The sequence below is a fragment of the Melanerpes formicivorus genome, unplaced genomic scaffold (assembly GCF_026170545.1).
Source record: "Melanerpes formicivorus ecotype bairdi unplaced genomic scaffold, bMelFor1.0.p_v2 SCAF_12, whole genome shotgun sequence".
In the NCBI taxonomy this organism is placed as follows: domain Eukaryota; kingdom Metazoa; phylum Chordata; class Aves; order Piciformes; family Picidae; genus Melanerpes; species Melanerpes formicivorus.
Window position 1 is genome coordinate 9060920 of NW_027142364.1, and position 20806 is coordinate 9081725.

General features: G+C 44.5%; 2 long non-coding RNA genes across 2 annotated transcripts in view; both read left to right on the plus strand.

Moving 5' to 3' along the window:
* The first annotated feature begins 2011 nt into the window (after window positions 1-2011).
* Window positions 2012-15701, plus strand: LOC137444696 (uncharacterized). The gene is made up of 5 exons (XR_010988212.1): window positions 2012-2459; window positions 3128-3300; window positions 6828-6929; window positions 14453-14658; window positions 15649-15701. It is a non-coding gene; the product is annotated as an uncharacterized lncRNA (long non-coding RNA).
* A 534-nt stretch (window positions 15702-16235) lies between these two features.
* LOC137444480 (uncharacterized) overlaps window positions 16236-20806 on the plus strand; it is a 37753-nt gene continuing 33182 nt past the window's right edge. The window contains exons 1-2 of the long non-coding RNA XR_010988173.1: window positions 16236-16410; window positions 18156-18499. This is a non-coding gene — a long non-coding RNA (uncharacterized lncRNA). The remainder of the gene's footprint in view (window positions 16411-18155; window positions 18500-20806) is intronic.

A 20806-nucleotide genomic window follows, 5' to 3' on the forward strand; every position in this document is an offset into this window, starting at 1 on the left:
CCAAAAGTGGATCAGTGTTTCCATATTTAAAATGTGTTAAAAATATTGCAAGCTGCAAGTACAAACAGTCCTCCTCACCCCAAAGCATGTTTGTATCTGATTAGCCTATGCTTGCTTTGCCCAAGGAAACCAAGGGACAGAAATTTACCTAGCTGCACGTGAGCTTCTCCACTCAGCGTCCTTGGGCGAAAATAGCTGTGCATCCACATCAGCCCATAAAAACAACAACACAGAGCCTGAAAACTCTTAATAATAATTTTCTGTGGCACAGATGGAGCACATTTATAGAGACTTCCCAGCAATTTGTAAGAAGGTCAAGTTCACACCACATGTTGTTGCTAAGGTATTTTGACTGGGCCAGACCTTCAAGTAATAGCCAGACTAGTGCAAAGCAACATGGAAATATGACTATGAGTGGAGGGGCAAAGAACATCCCTTGACCTGTTAGAAGCACATATTTAATGTTTTCATATATCAAAAGAGTTTTTTCTATGGAAGTTATTCCACCTGACTATTCAAGAGGCACAAGGCACACTGAAAACTGGCTAAATAGTAATTTGAAGAGTATAAACAGCTTCTCATTGTTGTTAAGCTCACAGCCAAAGGCTGAACTGATTATTGCCACAAGAGCTGCACTAAATCTAATCTCAGCTGCGGAGAGCTCAGGTCAAGGATGAGCACCTTGTTATTCTGTATTTCAACTGAAATAAGAGTAATGAAGGGAAGAAAGGGCTTGCTGGCATCATAATCTTTCTCATCAATGTATATTCACTTGGCACATGGATGCTAACACACTGTTCTATAAACTCCTTGCACAGGGCTGACTGGCTCTGAACCAGCTTGCATTCACAGGACATCCTTACATGCCTATTTATCCTTTCAACTTCAAGGTTCTCCTCTCCTCCTGAAACTAACAGCTCCAGGCAAATTTTACTGGATCTAAAAGAGTGCAGTTGGTTTTTCACTTCAAAGGCACTCTTCATTAGAGACATGGCTGCCAAACTGTGAGTAGAATTTATTGCCCTAAAGGGAAATAATTTAACTCCTTCTAATCTTACTTAGACTTTACTCATCAACAACTGCTGATGTTTGGTACCTTACAGAACTGTATGGAATGGAGATGGAAGGGGCTCCATCAGTTTTGTCAGTTTGTTGTTTTCCACCATTTTGAAGGTACCAAGATTCAATGTACTGCTGTAGGTCCATCTTCCCTGAGTTCTGAGAAAAATCCATCTCCCTCATATGAAACATTTTTCATAAGACAATAAGAACTATGCAGTAGATACATAAAGAACTGAACCAATTAATAGTATTGCAAGTATTGGAGACATGACTGTGTAGTAGTTTTGTTTGGTGATGTCTCTTTACTGTTAAGACTGAGGGGTGTTTCCTAACTTGAGGTCTTCCCGCATTCAAAAGCCATTAACCCAAACACTAAAGAGACGCTTTTTCATTTGAATGGGCTGCTAGAGGGAAGCCTGGACCTTGAATCAGCTCCTTCTATGACTAGGTAAGGACAGACACTGGTTGAACATCTTTATTCCTCCATTGTCTCCTTCAGTTTACCATTGCCACAAAGCACTGTTCATTTCTGTAGCACTTAGAGGGGAAAAGGTATATAATAGCAATTTTACTAAAGAGAGATGTGGCACTCAAACTGTCGCAAGAGCTGTAAGTAATTACTGCACAAACGCTGACTTTTATGTCACCTGGCTGTATGGCCTTTTACTGCTGTTAACCTAATGAAGAGAGAGAGCCAAAGTATCATCCCATTTCCGTTAACTCTGTAGTGAAAAGAAGTATTATGAAATTACCCCATGCCAGGACCAAGCACTGGAAGAAAATCTACCCCCTGTCCTCAGACCTTAGACAGGTGCCCAAGCCTTCAGCCATTTAGATGCTGTAACAAAGGCTTTATCAAGAGACTATATGTATCTTAAGACTGTGAAGGAAATATTCCTGTGTAAATACTGTTCACTTGCCCTTTACTCTTCCAACAAAGAACAATAAACTTAGTTGCAGTTCATAGAATTGTTGAATGGTTTGGGTTGGAAAGGACGTTAAAGATCATCTAGTTCCCACCCTGACTGATACTATGATATGATACAACTCCCATGCTGTGGGCAGGGACAGCTTCAATGCCTCCAGGGAGAAGGAATCCACAACTACCTGGGCAACCTGGTCCAGTGTCTCACCACCCTCATGGAATAGAATTTCTTCCTAATCTCCAGTCTAAATCTCTCCTCTTTCAGCTCTAAGCCATTGCCCCTCATCCTATCGCTACAAGCCCTTGTCAGAAATCACTCCCCAGCTTTCTTGTAGGCCCTCTTCAGATCCTGGAAGACCACTTTTGGATCTCCCCTGAGCCTTGTTTTCTCCAGCAGGAGCAGCTGCAACACCCATAGCGTGTCCCCACAGAGAAGTTACTTCAGCCCTCTGATCATCTTCAACTTAAGAAGGTAACTTAAAACATTAATTAAAATATTCTTAGTGACAGTTCACTGAAAGTAAATTTTGTCTGGTGACATGAAATGCTCTGAGACTATTGGTGCAGATATTGGTGGAAAATTTACAGGAAGATCAGATAAACTATACATCACACTGCTATTGATAAATAATCTTTCAGAGCTCCTATTCCAGGATATTGCCACATCTGCTGCTTAAATGAATTTTGGTTACTACAGAAACACATTTTTGTACTGCACTCTATGAATCATAACCCTCTATGTCTTACACATGGATTAAGCTCTGGGGTCTCACTGACATTGACTTACCTCAAATATTGCCCCAAGAGAAAATAATACAAGTTCTGAGAGTTTCCTTATGCATAATGGAATTTGTGTAATACTCTGAAATGAAGGACCTCATTCATCCTCAGATGTAATAGGGAGAGAAGTCTCCTCTGAAGCCAGGAGGACTATCAAAGTTAGAATAAAGCAATGCACTTAACAGAGTGTACAACAAAGGCTATGAGGACGACTAAGGGATTGGAACATCTCTTATGAGGAAAGGCTGAGATACCTTGGGCTGTTTAGTCTGGAGAAGAGAAGACAGCGATGAGATTTTACTAATGTTTATAAATATATGAAGGTTTTGTGTCAAGAAGGTGGTGTCAGTCTCTTTTCAGTGGTGTCCTGCATTAGGACAAGGAGCAATGGATGCAAACTGGAGCACAGGAAGTTCCATCTGCCTGTGAGGATGCTGGAGCCCTGGATCAGGCTGTCTGGAGAGGTTGCGGCGTCTGCTTCTCTGGAGACTTTCAAGACCCATCTGGATGCATTCCTGTGTGACCTGCCCGAGGTGATCTGCTGTGGTGGGGGTAGGGTGTGTGGAGGGATGGGCATGGTGGTGGAGTCAGTGATCGCTTCGAACCCCTACTATTCTGTGTTTCTGTGAACATCTGAAACCAAGACTTTGAATAGAATTTTGAAACTAGGCCTGTAACTGAACTCCTTTAAACCTGTCTGCTCTGCCATTAAAATGTGCCTGATTAGGTATTAACATCATTCCTTGAAGCTGAGAATTCCTGTATGTGTTGCAGTGGGTTTTTAGTAGTTGGTACAGTCTCTTTGCTGTTCATGTTTTAAAATGTAAATCCAAATCAAATTTTCAGCAGGGGAAATGCCAGCTCAGCACCTGTCTTGCAGTGCCAACTGCACAGAGCCCAAGGGAAAGGGCAAAGCAAAGACCTACAGCCACAGAATGGAGTCTGAGCAGCAGAACATATGGTCTCTGTTTTTTATGTGTTTGGTTTGGGGTTTTGGTTTGTTTGTTTGTTTCCCTACAAAACTACAGGTTATTTTCAGAGGGTAAACAATACAAATATTACCGAATTTTGTCCTTCAGAGGCCCTGGAATGGACAAGTTATCAAATGTAAAAGGTTAATTGCTGTTTAAAAATGACATGTTTGTTGAAAGATACACCCTAATAGCAAACCAGACTTAGTGCATTTAATGTCTTGATTTTAACCTGAAAAATAAATTTGAAAGAGTTCTCCCTGCCCTGTAAATCTTCCTGAAACACAGCTGAGAATTTGGACATATTTTTAAGTTTTGGGTTGGTCTGGGTTTTTTTTTCCATCTCTTTTGGAGTTTGGGAAATTGGGAAATTGGGGTCGGAGTGGCTGGAGAGCTCCCAAACAGAGAGGGACCTGGGTGTGCTGATCGACAGCCACCTGAATATGAGCCAGCAGTGTGCCCAGGTGGCCAGGAGGGCCAATAGCATCCTGGCCTGCATTAGGAATAGTGTGGCCAGCAGGAGCAGGGAGGTCATAGTGCCCCTGTACTCTGCTCTGGTTAGGCCGCACCTTGAGTACTGTGTCCAGTTCTGGGCCCCTCAGTTTAAGAAGGACATCGAAACACTTGAGCGTGTCCAGAGAAGGGCAACAAGGCTGGTGAGAGGCCTTGAACACAAGCCCTATGAGGAGAGGCTGAGGGAGCTGGGATTGTTTAGCCTGGAGAAGAGGAGGCTCAGGGGTGACCTCATTGCCCTCTACAACTACCTGAAGGGTGGTTGTAGCCAGGAGGGGGTTGGCCTCTTCTCCCAGGCAACCAGCACCAGAATGAGGGGACAGTCTCAAGCTGCGCCAGGGGAGGTTCAGACTCGAGGTGAGGAGGAGGTTCTTCACCGAGCGAGTCATTCGGCATTGGAACCGGTTGCCCAGGGAGGTGGTTGGGTCATCGACCCTGGAGGCGTTCAGGGGAAGATTGGACGTGGCACTTGGTGCCATGGTCTAGTCATGGGGTCTGTGTTGATAGGTTGGACTCGATGATCCCCGAGGTCCTTTCCAACCTAAGTGATACTGTGATACTGTGAAATCAGTGGAGAGCCATAGTTTGAATCTCCAGTGCTTACACGGTGCCGTTCAAGCTCTTAGATGTGGAGGAACCCAGCTGGACCCCAGGAACCCTTCATGAAAGGCAAGTGGAACTGCTCATGAAGTCTGTGCAGGATAGCTGATGCATTCTTTCTATCCAGTTCACAGTTTAGTTACATTAATTATGTATGTGTTTGTCTAGTCGAGCTTCACTGTTCTCAAATTCTGTCTGGTTTGTACCACTACTGTCATTTTAGTCTTCATTATTACTGATGGTATAGAACAAATAATTCCAGAGGTTGAATATAGCAGGGAGGCAAACCACTGATTAAATCTGTGTTTAGCAAGATATCCCTTTAATTTTACAATAATTTATTAAGGCAATTCACAAGCAGTACTAAAGCATATGTTAAAGCATATGGTCATCAGGTTTCACCATATGGCTGAGTCCTGCCTTTACCCTACTAGCTATCTACCCAGAGGCTAAGTCAGGGCTGGAGTAACTTGCCTTGCTCACTGCTGGAGAGCTTGCACTTTAGCCCTAGATGTGATGCCATTGTCAACTGTTACAGCAGGAAAAACTGGTAGCTAGGGAAGAAGCAGAGATTTACTTAGCCTGAAGCACAGAGGTTTTCAGGAAACAGACTTTCTTCTGAAGCCCATGAAAGAAACATAATTTTTTTTTTGGTGGAGATTACTTAGGGAATGTATTTGACACTTTCCTGAAAGGAAGAAACCTTTTGAACCTTTTTGGCCTTAATTAAAAGTTCTGGGCACCGATGACACTTACCAGGGAACATAATTTGTCCCAGCTGAGAACTACAGACTGGTTTTGTGGTCACAGTATTTCTGTGTGTGCTTGGAGCACCGCAGCCCTTTCAGCTACAAGAGCTGTTGTAACAAGATAGGTATGAAGGCCATCACCATTCTTACCTCCAGTGAAAGTCCTCATTCCAGATTTCCAAAAAACCTCTTCTGTTCAAGCACAGTACAGAGATGGGTAGAGAAACAAGTGGAAGCTTTCATTTTGTCAATATATAAAACAAAACTAAGATAGCAAGTATAAGGGCAGCAAAGGAGAAGAATGCATTTCTGCAGTTCAGGCTGTCAAAGTATCTTCTGTGGGCTTGGAGGCTTGTAAATGAAGGTTTAATCAGCTGTTTCTTCTCCAGTTAAATATATGAAGTCTCCATAGCAACAGACATTTTGTAAGATACATATGATGCTCCAGACCATATTGTGGCCTTCCAGTATCTGAAGGGGACCTACAAGAAAGTTGGTGAGGGACTTTTTAGGGTGTCAGGTAATGATAGGACTAGGAGGAATGGAACAAAAATAGAAATGGGTAGATTCAGATTGGATGTTAGGAAGAAATTCTTCACCATGAGGGTGGTTAGGCACTGGAACAGGTTGGTGGTAGAAGCCTCATCCCTGGAGGTTTTTAAAGGCCAGTGTGGCTCTGAGCAACCTGATCTAGTGTGAGGTGTCCCTGCCCACAGCAGGGGGGGTGGAACTAGGTGATCCTTGAGGTCCCTTCCAACCCTAACAATTCTATGATTCTGTGAAATATTCAGGGTAATGAAGCTGGTGAAAGGTCTAGAGAAAGTCTTCTACTGAGCAGCTGAGGGAGCTGCTGTTGTTGTCTGGAGAAGAGGAGGCTAAGGGGAAATCACATTGCAATCTACAACTCCCTGAAAGGAGGTTAGAGTGAGGTGCTAGTGGGTCCCTTCTCCCTAGTGCCAGGTGAAAGGATGGGAGGGAATGGCCTGAAATAGTGCTACAGGAGATTTAGATTGGATATTTGGAAGAATTTCTTTGCTGAAAAAGTGATCAGGCACTGGAAGCTATCCAGGAAGGCAGTGGAGTCACTGTACCTGGAGGTGTTCAAGAAAGTATGGATATGACACCTTGGGGCATGGATTAATGCTTGTGGTGGTCTTAAGTTGACAGTTGGATGAGATGACCATAGAGGTATTTTCTAACTGGAACAATTCTGTGATTCTGTGGCAGTGATTCCATGATACTGAGGGGAAGTGGAAATGCCATGACCATAACAGAGGGCTTTTTAGAGCACCTTCTATGGAGAGAAGCAATTCCTCCTGCCACTGAGTGGTAAGTGTCCTGATGGCAATTCTGCTCTAAACTTCTGTTAGTTTGTTTTCTTTTTCTAAACAAGCTATGCATTTCCTTTTCAGTCCTTCTTGTGCTCTTGGGTAATGAGCTCTCAATTTTAAAAGGGTGGATTTACATAGTAAATTAAAATAAGACTTAGTTTTATGTTTTGTAAGCCATGGTGTTAAAAAACTAGGTTTGCATCAGGCCAAGGGCCTTTTGACATCGCTGAAGCCACTGCAGAGATATGAGGCCATAAGAGCTGGGGCTCTACAGTCAGTCTGCTAACAAACAGTGGTAAAGGCAATGGGAATATACTGGGTTTGTATGCTCTTTGTCATCACTCAGAAGGTGCTGTGTGAGGGAAAGAATGCAACAGTGACCCAGAAAATGTTTCAAGACTTAGTTTGATAATTCTCTTTGTTGTCAACAAAGGGTGAAATATTGTGCCCTCTCTGCACAGTGCCACCACTGGCAGGTGCAGCAGATAGCAGACGGCAGTCAGAGTGAAGATCTGCTCCAAGTCAGGGAGAAGGATTTTGACACAAGCTTTTGGTAGTGTATGTGTATTTAGAATGTGAACTGATGAGTTCACTTCTAGTTGACTATAACTTTTAAGGAAGAGTTCCTATAAGTGCTTGTTGTTGTTTAGCACCAGACAGGAATTGGTTGACCCACCTTTGTAATCCTTCCTGAGCTGGGTTTTCATGATGGAATATGGTCACCTCTCACTGTGAAAGATTGTCTTGGAAAAAAAAGGTTGTTAAGTTCTGGATACCTAAACATGGAAGCTGCATTGTTACTTCTTCATATTGGCAGAAGAGTCATTACAAATATTGCCAGAAGAGTCGTTAGTTACAATGACAGACATTCAAATTCTGTAACTATTAACATTTTGATTAAAGAAAACCTGCAAAACCACCTGTAGAGCAACTGCTGGTGCAGACTGATGCCCAGATCATTGCATCAAACTCAACATGTACACAATTCAGAAGGATTTTCAAAGTCTGGTCAGTAGTTTGACGGGATTTCCAGCTTTCCAGCAGCAGCTCTCATATAATCTGAGTGTTGCTAAGAGCAGAATGACAGTTTGCTGCTACTGAAAGCCACTCACAACGGTGGAGTCATTTCTGCAAGAGATCAGAGATCACAAGGTCAGGACAATGGCACTTCCACTTATAAATGGAACATAATTTAGACTGGATATGTGATTTAGACTGGTTATGTGATTTAGACTGGTTATTAGAAACAAATTCTTTACAGTAAGGGTCATGAGACACTGAGATTGCCCAGGCAGGTCATGGGTACTCCCTCCCTAGAGGTGTTCAAGGCCAGGTTGGATGGGGCCTTGAGCAACCCAGTCTAGCAGAAGCTGTCTGTGTCCATGGTAAGGAGGTTGGAAGTAGATGATCTTTAAGGTCACTTCCAACCCAAACCATTCTATGATTCTGTGATAATGAAGTTTCCTTGGATTTTTGTTTATCAGGAATGACTTTTGACAAGTACATGATGCTCTAGCTCTGTTTGTTTGTTCTGCTTGGACAGTATGTAAAAGAACAAGGGCATGGTAGCAAGCTTTAATTGTGAACACCCCCAACTGCCTGTTGAGGAGCAGCCTGTCACTAAATCCACTCAGGTGGAGAAATGTTCCAAATGGGAAGAACACTCTGGCAGTAATGGACAAAGAAAGCACAGCAGTGGCAGTGCATTGGGCACACAAAAGTACTTAGCTTCAAAGGTCAGGACATGTGAGGGACTCAGAAGTGTGATTGGGCACAGAGCAGATTAGTCAGATGAGATTAGTACAAAGGCTGTAAGTAAACCAGACCTGAGGACAGGAAAGAGGAGGAGAGGAAACCAATAGTCATAAAACCCCAAAAAACATATGGTATTATGAGCAAAATGAAATAATGAAGTGAATGCTTTTAGAAAAACCTCTGCTGCTTTTTAACTATGCAGAATATGTCCTGTATGACAGCAGGCCCTTCTGAACCCACAGTCTCTGCTGTAATTTCTCATTAATATCATCTTACATCATTTATTTCTTCAATAATATTGTTAGAAATACCAATAAAAGCAATAACATGTAGCCTCAGGGTTGACACAGGATTCAGACTTCTAAAGATAGATTTGTTTGGAACATTTCATGATAAGGGACTGTTTAGAAGGTACTCTGATGACTGAACAAAGGGTAATGGTTTTAAACTGGAGCAGTGTAGATGCTGGTGTGATTTAGATCAGGAGGAAGCTCTTTGCAATGGGAATGGTGAAATATTGGAACAGGTTGCCCAGGGATGTATACTGATCCTCTTGGAGGTGTCCCTGCTCACTGCAGGTGGTTGGACAAGATGACCTTTGAGAGTCCCTTCCAACCCAATGCAATCTCTGAATCTGTGAACCAAAATAATGGGAATATTTCTTTTCCCTTTCTGCTATAATTTGGACACCATCTGACAGATTCAACTCTTACAGACAATGTGAAGAGAGCTTGATTGCTACGTTTCCTGCAGTCCTGAGTCTCTGAGCTAAACACCCCAGCATGCCTTTGTAAGGTATATGCCTTTGCCTGCTCCTTTTCTTTTAACTTCCCTGATTTCAAGTTACCAGCTGCAACTCCAGTTAGTCAATAGAAATACACTCAGTAATCTGGATTGCAGAGAAGTCAATAAGGTATTATGACTGAGAGTAGATATAGGCAAATCCTGTAGCAGGATTTTAATCCATCATCTTGGGTGCATGAACCTTCAGGACTCTGGCTTAATTAAGGCAGAGTGGAGAGATGTCTTGGGAACTGGTTGAAGGACAGAGCTCAGAGGGTTGTGGCCAGCGGCTCAGAGTCTACTTGGAGGCCTGTGGCCAACTCTGTGTCGCTCAGGTGTTGTTTCTGGGTCCAGCCAAATTCAAAATATTCATCACTTCTCTGGATGAAGGGATAGAGCAAGCTTGGTAATGACACACCTGAAGGCTGTGACCTGCACAGGCTGGGGAGTTTGGCCTGAAAAATCTTACAAAATTCAAAAAGGGCAAGTGTAATGTCCTGCACCTGGGGAAGAACACCACCATGGATAGGTACAGGTTGGGGGATGATTAGCTCTGGGAAAAGGGCCTGGGAATCCTGGTGGACAACAGGATGAGCCATTTCTTTCAGGAAAGAAATATTTCTTAATATCCAACCTAAACCTCCCTTGGCACAATTTCAGAACACTTCCTCTCTTTGTATCACCTGATACTAGTGAGAAGAGACTACTCCCACCTCACTCCAACCTCATTTCAGGGACTTGTAGAGAAGTCTCCCTCAGTCTTCTCATCTCCAGGCAGAATTACTCTTGTTGTCTCAGCTGCTCCATGTTGAATTGTAGATGAACTCATTTAATATTTTTTCTATTTGGGATTTTTTCCAACCATTTTGCATTTCATATGCAAGCTGAAATTCCACTTTTAATACTTAAATTTTAAAGATATTATGTCCCCTGTATAATGTCAGGAATTCATCAGAGTAAACACCATATTGCAAGAAAAGTGTCTCACGTTGTGTTGGCCACTCACAGACTAACCAGTGCCACAGGAACAGTGAATCAGAACAATTTCAATATGTATACAAGTAGATATACATACATTGGAAAAAAGCAATTTGAGAAGCAGGGATTTCTCACCATCTGTAGGTGGGTGGATTCTTTACCTGCGTGTAGGCCTCAGTCTGGGTCCTACACGAAAGGATGTGTGTGGTGTCCTTAAGGTCTCATAGAATAAGCTAACTTTCAGTTGGAAAAGACCTCTAAGGTCATCAAGTCCAACCATCAACCTAAGACCATCACATTCATTAAACCATGTCTTGATGTGCTTGTCAAGAGCCCTCTGCAAAGCCTTCCTATCCTCAATCCTATTAAGACACCCACCCAATTTATTGTCATCTGCAAACTCACTGATATTGTAGCTCAGTGCCCTCATCCATGTCATTGATAAAGATGTTAAACAGAACTGGCCCCAGTTTCTTCAGCAGGATACTGTGGGAGGCAGTGTCAAACGCTTTACTGAAATCTAGATAAACATCCACAGCTTTTCCCTCATCCACTATGCTGATCAGCTCTTTGTAGGAAGAAGGGCAGTGGCTCTGATAGTAGTATATCCCTCTGCCTGACAGACTTGGGCAGCAGTCTGCTGGAACTAGGCTGCTGTGGGCATGAGTGTTCATGGCAGGGGGGTTGGACTAGGTGATCTTCAGACGTGTCTGCCAAGCCCCTGTCGTTTGGTTGGTTCTGTGTAATCCATTTGCCAGTCTCTCAACCCTGCCCCAGAGCCAAGTCCTGCCACGGCATCCTTCAAGGCACTAAACAGTTCTTCCCTACTCTCTGATCTCCTTCTGCCACTTCATGGCCACCTCCAGAAATGCAGCTCAGTTAGTAACGGTGCCTGTTGGATCTTTTCCTGTTGTCATCAGCAGGAGAAACAAATAAAAGGAGTTACACTGTAGCACTGGCAGCACATTGATGTGCAGGCAGCACTTAAAATGGACTCTGAGCTTTTCCAAGCACCTGCGTGTGCTCCAGAATAGGTGAGAGTCTTCCCAGAGTGATCCTTTGCTACCATTATATGCTCTTGCTTGCAGGTTAGGGCAGTCCTGGTTATCAATACAGTCTGGGGGATAATATCGTAGAAATCATCTGTGTGGAAAAGGACTGGGGGTAGTGGTGTACACGAATGGAGGACTGCTTCCTGACACAGCTGTTAAGCGAGCCTACCAGGGGACAGGCTCTGCTTGACCTGCTGTTCTGCAATAGGGAAGGGCTGGTGGGAGATGTGATCGTGGGAGGCTGCCTAGGGTGCAGTGACCACGAGATAGTGAAGTTTTCAATATGCAGGGAGATTGGGAGGAGCACCAACAGAACCTCCACCTTGGACTTCCGAAGGGCGAACTTCAGCCTATTTAAAAAACTTGTCTGCAAAGTCCCCTGGGCACCAGCCCTCATGAACCAAGGGGTTCAGGAGGGTTGGACCTACTTCAAACAGGAGCTCTTGAAGGCACAGGAATTGGCGGTTCCCATGTGCCGGAAGGCAAGCCGCCGGGGAAGGCGACCAGCCTGGATGAGCAAGCAGCTCCTGGAGGATTTAAGGGGGAAGAGGAGGCTGTATCACCTTTGGAAGGAGGGGAAGGCTTCTCGAGGTATGTTCAAGGAAGCTGTTAGATTATGTAGGAATAAAATTAGGGAGGCTAAGGCCCAGCTGGAACTGAAGCTGGCCACCTCAGTCAAAGATAATAAAAAGCATTTTTATAAATATATTAACAATAAGAAGAAGGGCAGGAAGAACCTGAACTCCCTAGTGGACCTGGAGGGGAACACAGTTACTGAGGATGAGGATAAAGCTGAGGTCCTGAACACCTTCTTTACCTCAATGTTTAACAGCAAGGCAGGAGTTCAGGACGAGTGGTCTCCGGAGCTGGGCGTTGGGGTCGGGGAGCAGAGTAATACCCTGGAAATCCATGAGGAGTTAGTTCGGGACCTGCTGAGCCACTTGGATATCCACAAGTCCATGGGACCAGATGGGATCCATCCTAGGGTGCTGAGAGAGCTGGCGGATGTGCTAGCTAGGCCACTCTCCATCATTTTCCTCCAGTCCTGGCTCACTGGTGAGGTCCCAGATGACTGGAAACTGGCCAACGTGGTCCCCATCCACAAGAAGGGTCGGATGGAGGAACCTGGAAACTACAGGCCAGTCAGCCTGACCTCAGTGCCAGGGAAAGTGATGGAGCAGATTATCCTGGCAGCAATAACTGCGCACCTGAAGGATGGCCAAGGGCTCAGGTCCAGCCAACATGGATTCAGGAAGGGCAGATCCTGCCTCTCCAACCTGATCTCTTTCTATGATCAGGTGACCCGCCTGGTGGATGTGGGGAGGCCTGTGGATGTGGTCTACCTAGACTTCAGCAAGGCCTTTGACACCGTCCCCCACAGCAAACTGCTGACTAAGCTGTCAGCCTGTGGATTGGACCACTACACTCTGTGCTGGGTTAGGAACTGGCTGGAGGGCCGGGCCCAGAGAGTGGTCGTGAACGGTGCCGCATCCAGCTGGAGGCCAGTCACCAGTGGTGTCCCCCAGGGATCAGTGCTGGGCCCTGTCCTCTTCAACATATTCGTTGATGATCTGGATGAAGGGGTAGAGTCAGTCATCAGCAAGTTTGCAGATGACACAAAGTTAGGGGCAGATGTTAGTCAATTAGAGGGTAGAAAGGCTCTGCAGAGGGACCTCGACCGACTGGAAAGATGGGCAGAGTCCAATGGGATGGCTTTCAACAAGTCCAAGTGCCGAGTGCTGCACTTTGGCTATGGCAATCCCATGCAGAGCTATAGGCTGGGGTCGGAGTGGCTGGAGAGCTCCCAGACAGAGAGGGACCTGGGTGTGCTGATCGACAGCCACCTGAATATGAGCCAGCAGTGTGCTCAGGTGGCCAGGAGGGCCAATAGCATTCTGGCCTGCATTAGGAATAGTGTGGCCAGCAGGAGCAGGGAGGTCATAGTGCCCCTGTACTCTGCTCTGGTTAGGCCGCACCTTGAGTACTGTGTCCAGTTCTGGGCTCCTCAGTTTAAGAAGGACATCGAAACACTTGAGCGTGTCCAGAGAAGGGCAACAAGGCTGGTGAGAGGCCTTGAACACAAGCCCTATGAGGAGAGGCTGAGGGAGCTGGGATTGTTTAGCCTGGAGAAGAGGAGGCTCAGGGGTGACCTTATTGCCCTCTACAACTACCTGAAGGGTGGTTGTAGCCAGGAGGGAGTTGGCCTCTTCTCCCAGGCAACCAGCACCAGAACAAGGGGACACAGTCTCAAGCTGCGCCAGGGGAGGTTCAGACTCGAGGTGAGGAGGAAGTTCTTCACCGAGCGAGTCATTCGGCATTGGAATGGGTTGCCCAGGGAGGTGGTTGAGTCATCGACCCTGGAGGCGTTCAAGGGGAGATTGGACGTGGCACTTGGTGCCATGGTCTAGTCATGGGGTCTGCGGTGTCAGGTTGGACTCGATGATCCTCGAGGTCCTTTCCAACCTAAGTGATACTGTGATACTGTGATACTGTAACACAACAGAGCACAATTATTTGTCTTCTGGCATTGCACATTGGGGGCAGTCTTCCTGGGAAGCCATCGCACGTTGCTCAGTGATTCACTGGCTGCTGCCCAGTGCACTTTGTGAATGATTTATCCAAATCCTTTTCAGATTCTCCCTCTCTTAGCATTTCACTGTCCCTTTCCTTTGTCAATCTGTGGCAGTGACGTGTTGCTTGTGATGATTGTGGTTTCACACACAGTGATGACATCAAGCAGATGTACGTCTGGGTGTACGTCACAGCCCATCTGCTGCTTTCAGCAGGCTTCCTGCACTGTGACACTTGCTCCTCACTCGGTAGGCAGCACACAAAGGCTGCTCATGTATAGCATCTTTATTCCATTTAACCTTTTCAGAGTGTCATTCCACATGGATGCTGCAATGTTTGTATTTTCTTCTGCAAATATCATTTGGATGGTGTTCTATTTTAGCAGGAGGTGTTGTCTTCCTTCTTTACTTCACTGCCTTCAGTGTGGAGGATGAAGTACGACGGCTTGGCTGGAAATTCTGCAGCCTGCACCTCAAGGCTGGAACCCATAGAGATCTGTAGTTCAAGTGGGAACTGTTTAGATCTTGGCTCTGTGTTTGGCACTGAAGGACACATATGCTTGAATTTGGACTGAGACAGGACTAAAAGGTAAAACTGAGTTCTAACTAGACACACTTTGTCAGGCTTTGCGATTACCATGAAAATACTGTCCCTACAGGCGTTACATGATAATCCCTCTTCCCTGCATTGATCTTAACCAGCCACAAGGTGTCAACAGAGTGTAGCAGATGCTCAGTGAGGTCTTACTGCTACAGCATCACTTGCTTCCTAATACCATTACAGTCTGTCTTCTGCTGGGTTATTTGAACAGCTAATTCCAAAAATTCAGCTCTCATCACATCCTTAGTAGTTGATTTATTTAATCAATGAAGTCTTTTCATGCAATGTTTTTGGAGGGGTGAGGGGTGATTAGGAATTGCTATAAATGGCTGAAGCTAAAATAATACATGTGGCAAGCCACATGCCACAGGCTACAAATATTGTCTGGCACTGTGTTTTAGACATGAGATGGTACACTGCTGGAGGCAAGTTTATTGTTTTTCAAGACATGAGAAGTGACCATGGGCAACAGACACAACATGAGATTTAACTTTCCACAGTAAGAAGCCAAAATATCTGGACGGCCTGGTGCCTGTGCTCATTTCTGAGCGGTGCAATTACCAGTCAGACAAGATAAATGTGGGGGAAAAAAAAAGTATTAAAGAGGTCCAGTTTGTCTTTTTCAGAGACAGATTTTTGTGTTGTATTAAATAATAAAAAACAAATATCCAAAAGGAGTCAGAGCTACAGCTGTGGTTTGAATTACAAAGGACATGGAAGCGGTTTGGGTTTGTGCACCAACAGGGGGTTAGGATCTAGGGAAGAAAGGCTGATTGTAAATGGGAATGAAAGTCTGTTAGGAAAATGACTCCTAGAACTGTGATCTCTCTGAAGTATGAATTAATGAGTTTGGCTAAGAATTTTCAAAGGCTTAAAGAATAGCTCCCATGGAATGCAGGAGGCTTTTGGGCACTTCACAGCCATAGTTTGCTTTGAAAATTGCAGGTTACCATATTAATTTTAATACATCTTTTCCAGTGCTGGAGGAGGGAGCAGATCCATGACACAGGGGTGAACAGAGAAGCACCTAAAGAAAGTTAGTTGCTTTTTATTACAGTCTTTATAGATTATTGAACTTTAGCTAATCTACTCAGTCAAGTACAAAAGTACAGATAATAGGCTACAGGATGCTACACAGGTAAAAGGTTGTTATATGACATCCTTCATTTGTGTTGATCTTTGTATTGATCTCTCTCCGCTATGTGGAGGGCACTGTTAAGCAGATAATACCATAAAAAAAATATATATAGCACTGAGTATACTTCTTAAAAGGACAAAGGGACATGGTTATGCAAAGAGCTGATTTTTTTTTTCAGGTCCTAAACCAGCTGTGACAGCACACTGCCCTTTGAGAGATATTTTGTTGGGCAACACATCAGTGCTGGAGGTCAAAAGAGCAACATGTATTGTGCTCCCTGGAGCTCCCTGAGGGTAGGTGGGGACAATCATTAGAAAACCTGCAAAGTCTGTGGGAACAAAACTGTTGTTGTTCTTCTCCTTTGTGTTTCTTTTCATACTTCTTCACACACATTTTCTGTTATTTCTAGTTTCAGTGTGGAGTAGTCCTTAAAGTGTCCTGGGAATCTTTCTTCTGGTTAGTGCTGTGGGATAACTACCACCTAGAAAGTGTGCTTGTGCTTTGCTGGATCAGGACCCAGGTCCTCACTTGGAACTCAGCACAGCCTTTGATACCACTGGGTATAGCAGAATACCTCTCCACTTGGCAAGAGGACTCTTCAGGTAACTCCACATTTTTATTTCTTTTTAAATTGGGTTATATTATAAATAGTTTACTTACTTTATTCCTCTGAACTTGAGGTTTCTTCAAAGGCGCATTTTCAGTCCTTACATTTAGAATATGTAGAACTTAATCTCATTGCTTATTAATGCCATTTTTATTGGATTTATTTCTTCTTCATGTTTAAATAAATAAATAAGAATCCTTAAGAAGCCAGTACCTTGCAGGAGGTGCAGTCATTGATAGCTGTGCAGCAGTCATGCAGTGCCTGCCAGTCACCCCACACTGAAACGTGCAGAGATATAAGCCAGCCTACCAAGGAGGGATGTAGGGCAAGGTGATGTTGCGAAGGGCGAGAGACCTGTAAATGGTGCTGCCTCTCTGCCACCACATGCACTGGAGAGGAGGCTGAGAGATTAAAAGAGGTTTAGGCTGGATGTTAGGAAGAAGTTCTATACAGAGAGAGGGATTGGCCATTGGAATGGGCTGCCTGGGGAGGTGATGGAGTCACCATCATTGGAGGTGTTCCGGAGGAGACTTGATGGAGTGCTTGGTGCCATGGTTTAGATGTTTAGGTGGGTTGGATTGGTTGACAGGTTGGACATGATGATCTTGAAGGTCTCTTCCAACCTGGTCTGGTCTGGTCTGGTCTATTCTATTCTATTCTATTCTATTCTATTCTATTCTATTCTATTCTATTCTATTCTATTCTATTCTATTCTATTCTATCAATTTTAATTGTTTTCTGCAATCTATAAATCCAATCTAGTATGAGCACAAGATTTTGAGGGAGCCTCATTTTGAGATTCTTGATCCTGTTTGGAATGTCTGCTAGAAGTCAGGGAGAGCAGTTCTTTGTAAGTGCCTGTGACACACAGCCCTTCCTTTGACACAGCTGGTTTTCTGCATAAGGGGGCACTGTGACCTGCATGCATGACACCTTGACCTGATGACCACAACAAAAATGATCACTCAGAACACCAGGCCTGGTATCACTGACCATGAGTCAAAGCTGCTAATGCAGTGTTAAGATATTAAACCTTAGCCATAGCTTGTAATTAATTTGGGGATTTAAATGTCACAAGTGGTGTCCTGGACTGTTCCAATACAGATGATTTCAGACACCCTGCCAAATTAAGCAAGTGACTAAGAGTCATAAATTTAGTTCACCTCAGCCACTAATAGGGTCCAGAAAGATCATGCTTTAGTTTTTCTGGCAATGATGAGGTAATAAAGATTCTAGCACATAGTGCCTGCCTCCTCCCCCAGCTCAGCTCTCCTCCCTATTTTACTCTGAGGATGCCAAAAACAAATTTTCAGCATCTCCAGGGGATATAGTTCTGTTTTACCCAAAGAGAGGTAAAGTGACCTTACAGTTTTGATTAGCCAGTGCAGTAGGACTCCAGTAGACAATGGTGTTTGTGGCAAAGCATATGGGATAATGCAAGTGATCTGCCCCTCAGCTGCTCCAAAGGGAACAATGACTCCAAAGCAGATCTGGCAGGGCAAACTATACATGTGCATGTTCAAAGTACTGCCTTCATCTCCTGAGAGTAAATTACACTTGCTGGAAAGCAACCATTGCTGTCAGATGTGCTGCCTCTATCTGAGCAATATTCTGAGATTAATTGTTCTTTATTGGTGCACACCAGGGAAAGTCATTTGTGGTTTGGAGTTGATAGAACCAGCATTGTGAATGAGTAGCCTCTAACTAAATTTCAACAACTTTTGGTTCTCTGTTCAACAGCAGATAAACTACAAGTCAAGGCTCACTGGCTCTGCTGCTTTCAGTAAACACTCTCTGCTGGATCAACTGTGCATCTGCAGTCCTGTGAGCTGGGTTGGCTTGGCTTTGACTTGTTTGTTTTCAGAAGACACCCAGAGCACTGTGTGCCCTCAGACCATAGATTCCCCCATGGCTGTTTTCTCTCTTAACAATTCCAGTAATGACTCTCAGTTACTCAACCTTGTACCCAGAGGTGGAGCACCAGCATTTTGCTCATTTCTCAAGTCCTTTTGACAAGAGGATCCATTTGTCAAACAGCCAACACCAGAAGGTGCAAATGCTGAAGGTGGACGCTCACATCACCGGTGAGTACCCATAGGTCACAAAGAATATGCATAACCTGAGAAGGGGTTATGTGAGATCAGAGTGACCAAGACAGGCTGGCAAAATGGGCTAAGGAGAATCTGATGAGGTTCAGTAAAGCAAAGTGCAGAAAAGGACTTGTTGGGGGTACTGGTGGATTAGATGAAAGGACTTGGGGGTATTAGTAGATGAAAAGCTTTGTTATTCAGCATTCCTGCATAATTAAAGGCTCCTTCAGGCCTCTTTCCTTACCAAGCCTCATGCTCTCACCAGCTGGCTTGGAAGCTGCAGCTTGCAATCCCAGTTGGACACCAGAGGCAATGCTGGTTACTATTCCACTGGCATTCATGTTCATTCCTTCCAGAGCTCCCTGGAGATAGCCAATACTGATATCAACATGATTGACTTATAGTTGTAATTGGCCTGGGGAGGAAGAGATGAGCCAAAGTCTCTGGTATGGAAGCCAAGGCAGGTCAGACAAACCACCCCATTCTTTCCATAGAATAGTATCAGAGAACTGTTTTGGTTGGAAAATACCTCTAAGATCATCAAGTTCAATTGTCAACTCTACCATGGCCATTATACCATGTCCCAGATTGTCATGTCCACAAATTTCTGGAACACCTCCAGGGATGGTGACTCCACCACCTTCCTAGGCAGTCTCTTTCAATGCATGGCCACTCTTCCAGGAAAGAATTTTTCCCCACTGTCCTCTGGTGCAATTTGAGGCCATATATCTGCTTGTGTACATAAAAAGAGTACATTTTAAAAAAACTAAGTCTTATCATGTTGTCTGGCATCTCCTCCAGCCTGGATCACTTCAGGACAGAGAGAAGCCAAGTCCTAGAAATCTGCTTACTTTGGCTCTGCCTTCCAACATGCCTTGATGGATAACACATAATGGTGTCATTTTGAAGAGGCCTTCAGATAAAATCCTGTACATAAAATGCCATTTTTCTGTGCTGTATCAGAGAATGTAGGAAGCAGGGTTTAGGTGAAAATAAATGACATGTGCTGATATCAAGGAATATTAAGTGTTTTCCTCTTGCCCACTGAGCCCTCACAGATTTAAGGCAGACCAATGCAGCTGTCTGCAAGGCAACACATATAGCAGGCACATACTGCAGGAGATGGCCAGCTCCAGGAGAGAAGCTGAGCTAAATTTAGCAAAGCATCATTGTTCATCTTTCTGCTCATGGAAAAAGACTTTAAGAAAGGAATTTGAGGAGTACTCTGTGTGAAGCATAGAGCTGATAAGGAGGCTGGAAAGGGTGACTGTTTATGAGAAAGTAGAGCAGAAAAGGACTTGGGGGTACAACAGCCCTGGAGAAAAGGACTTGGGGGTACTGGTGGGTCAGCTGGACAGGAGCCAGCAATGTGCACTTGCAGCCCAGAAGGCTAATCACATCAAAAGAATCATGGCCAGGAGATGGCCAGAGGTGATTCTGCCACTGATCTGCTCTGCTGAGACCTCACCTGCAGTACTGTGTCCAACTCTGGAGCCCTCACCAGAAGAAGGAAATGGACCTGCTCCAGCAGGTCCAGAGGAGGGTCACTTGAGCTACCACACAAAGCCTTACAATTAAATTTTAAACATCTAAATTAGGAGAGCTTCCCAATCAAAATGCTGCACAGTAGCTTAGGCAGAAGAGAAATTAAAAAAGCATTGACAGCCAGCTGCCCTTCTGCCACCTTGGTTTAATGGCCATGGTGGTGTTAGGCTGACAGCTGGACTCAGGGTTCTTGATTCTGTGATTCAATGATGATTCTGTAATTCTGTCTGTATGCTCACAAGCTGGCCTCAGGCTGCATCTCACAGCTGCAGTCAATACAATGATTTCCTAAGCTGCAACAAGTTCTGCTCAGGAGCCTCCCACACCTGAGAAAATTCTAGTGGCATCAGCCCCACAGTGCTGCTCTTCCAGCAGATCAGCAGTCCCTGCCTGACACATCTGACAAGATGGAAAGTATCCAGAGAAGAGCCACAAGAATGATCAGAGGACTAGAAGAGCTGCCATGTGAAGAAGAAGCTGAGAGAGATGGGTTTGTGCAGCCTTGAGAAGATGAGGTGGAAACAAGACCTTATTACCATGGACAAAAGATGGCTACCAGGAAGATGGAGACTCCCTTTTCACAAGGAGTCCCATGGAAAAGACAAGGGCTGATGGAGGACAAGTTGCTACTGGGGAGATTCCCATTGAACTCCAGAAGAAAATGTATCCCCTTGAGAACAGTCAGACATTGGAATCATGTCCCAAGGGAAATAGACATTTTTAAGATTCAGTAAGGTTAAGACTAGAATGGAGCAG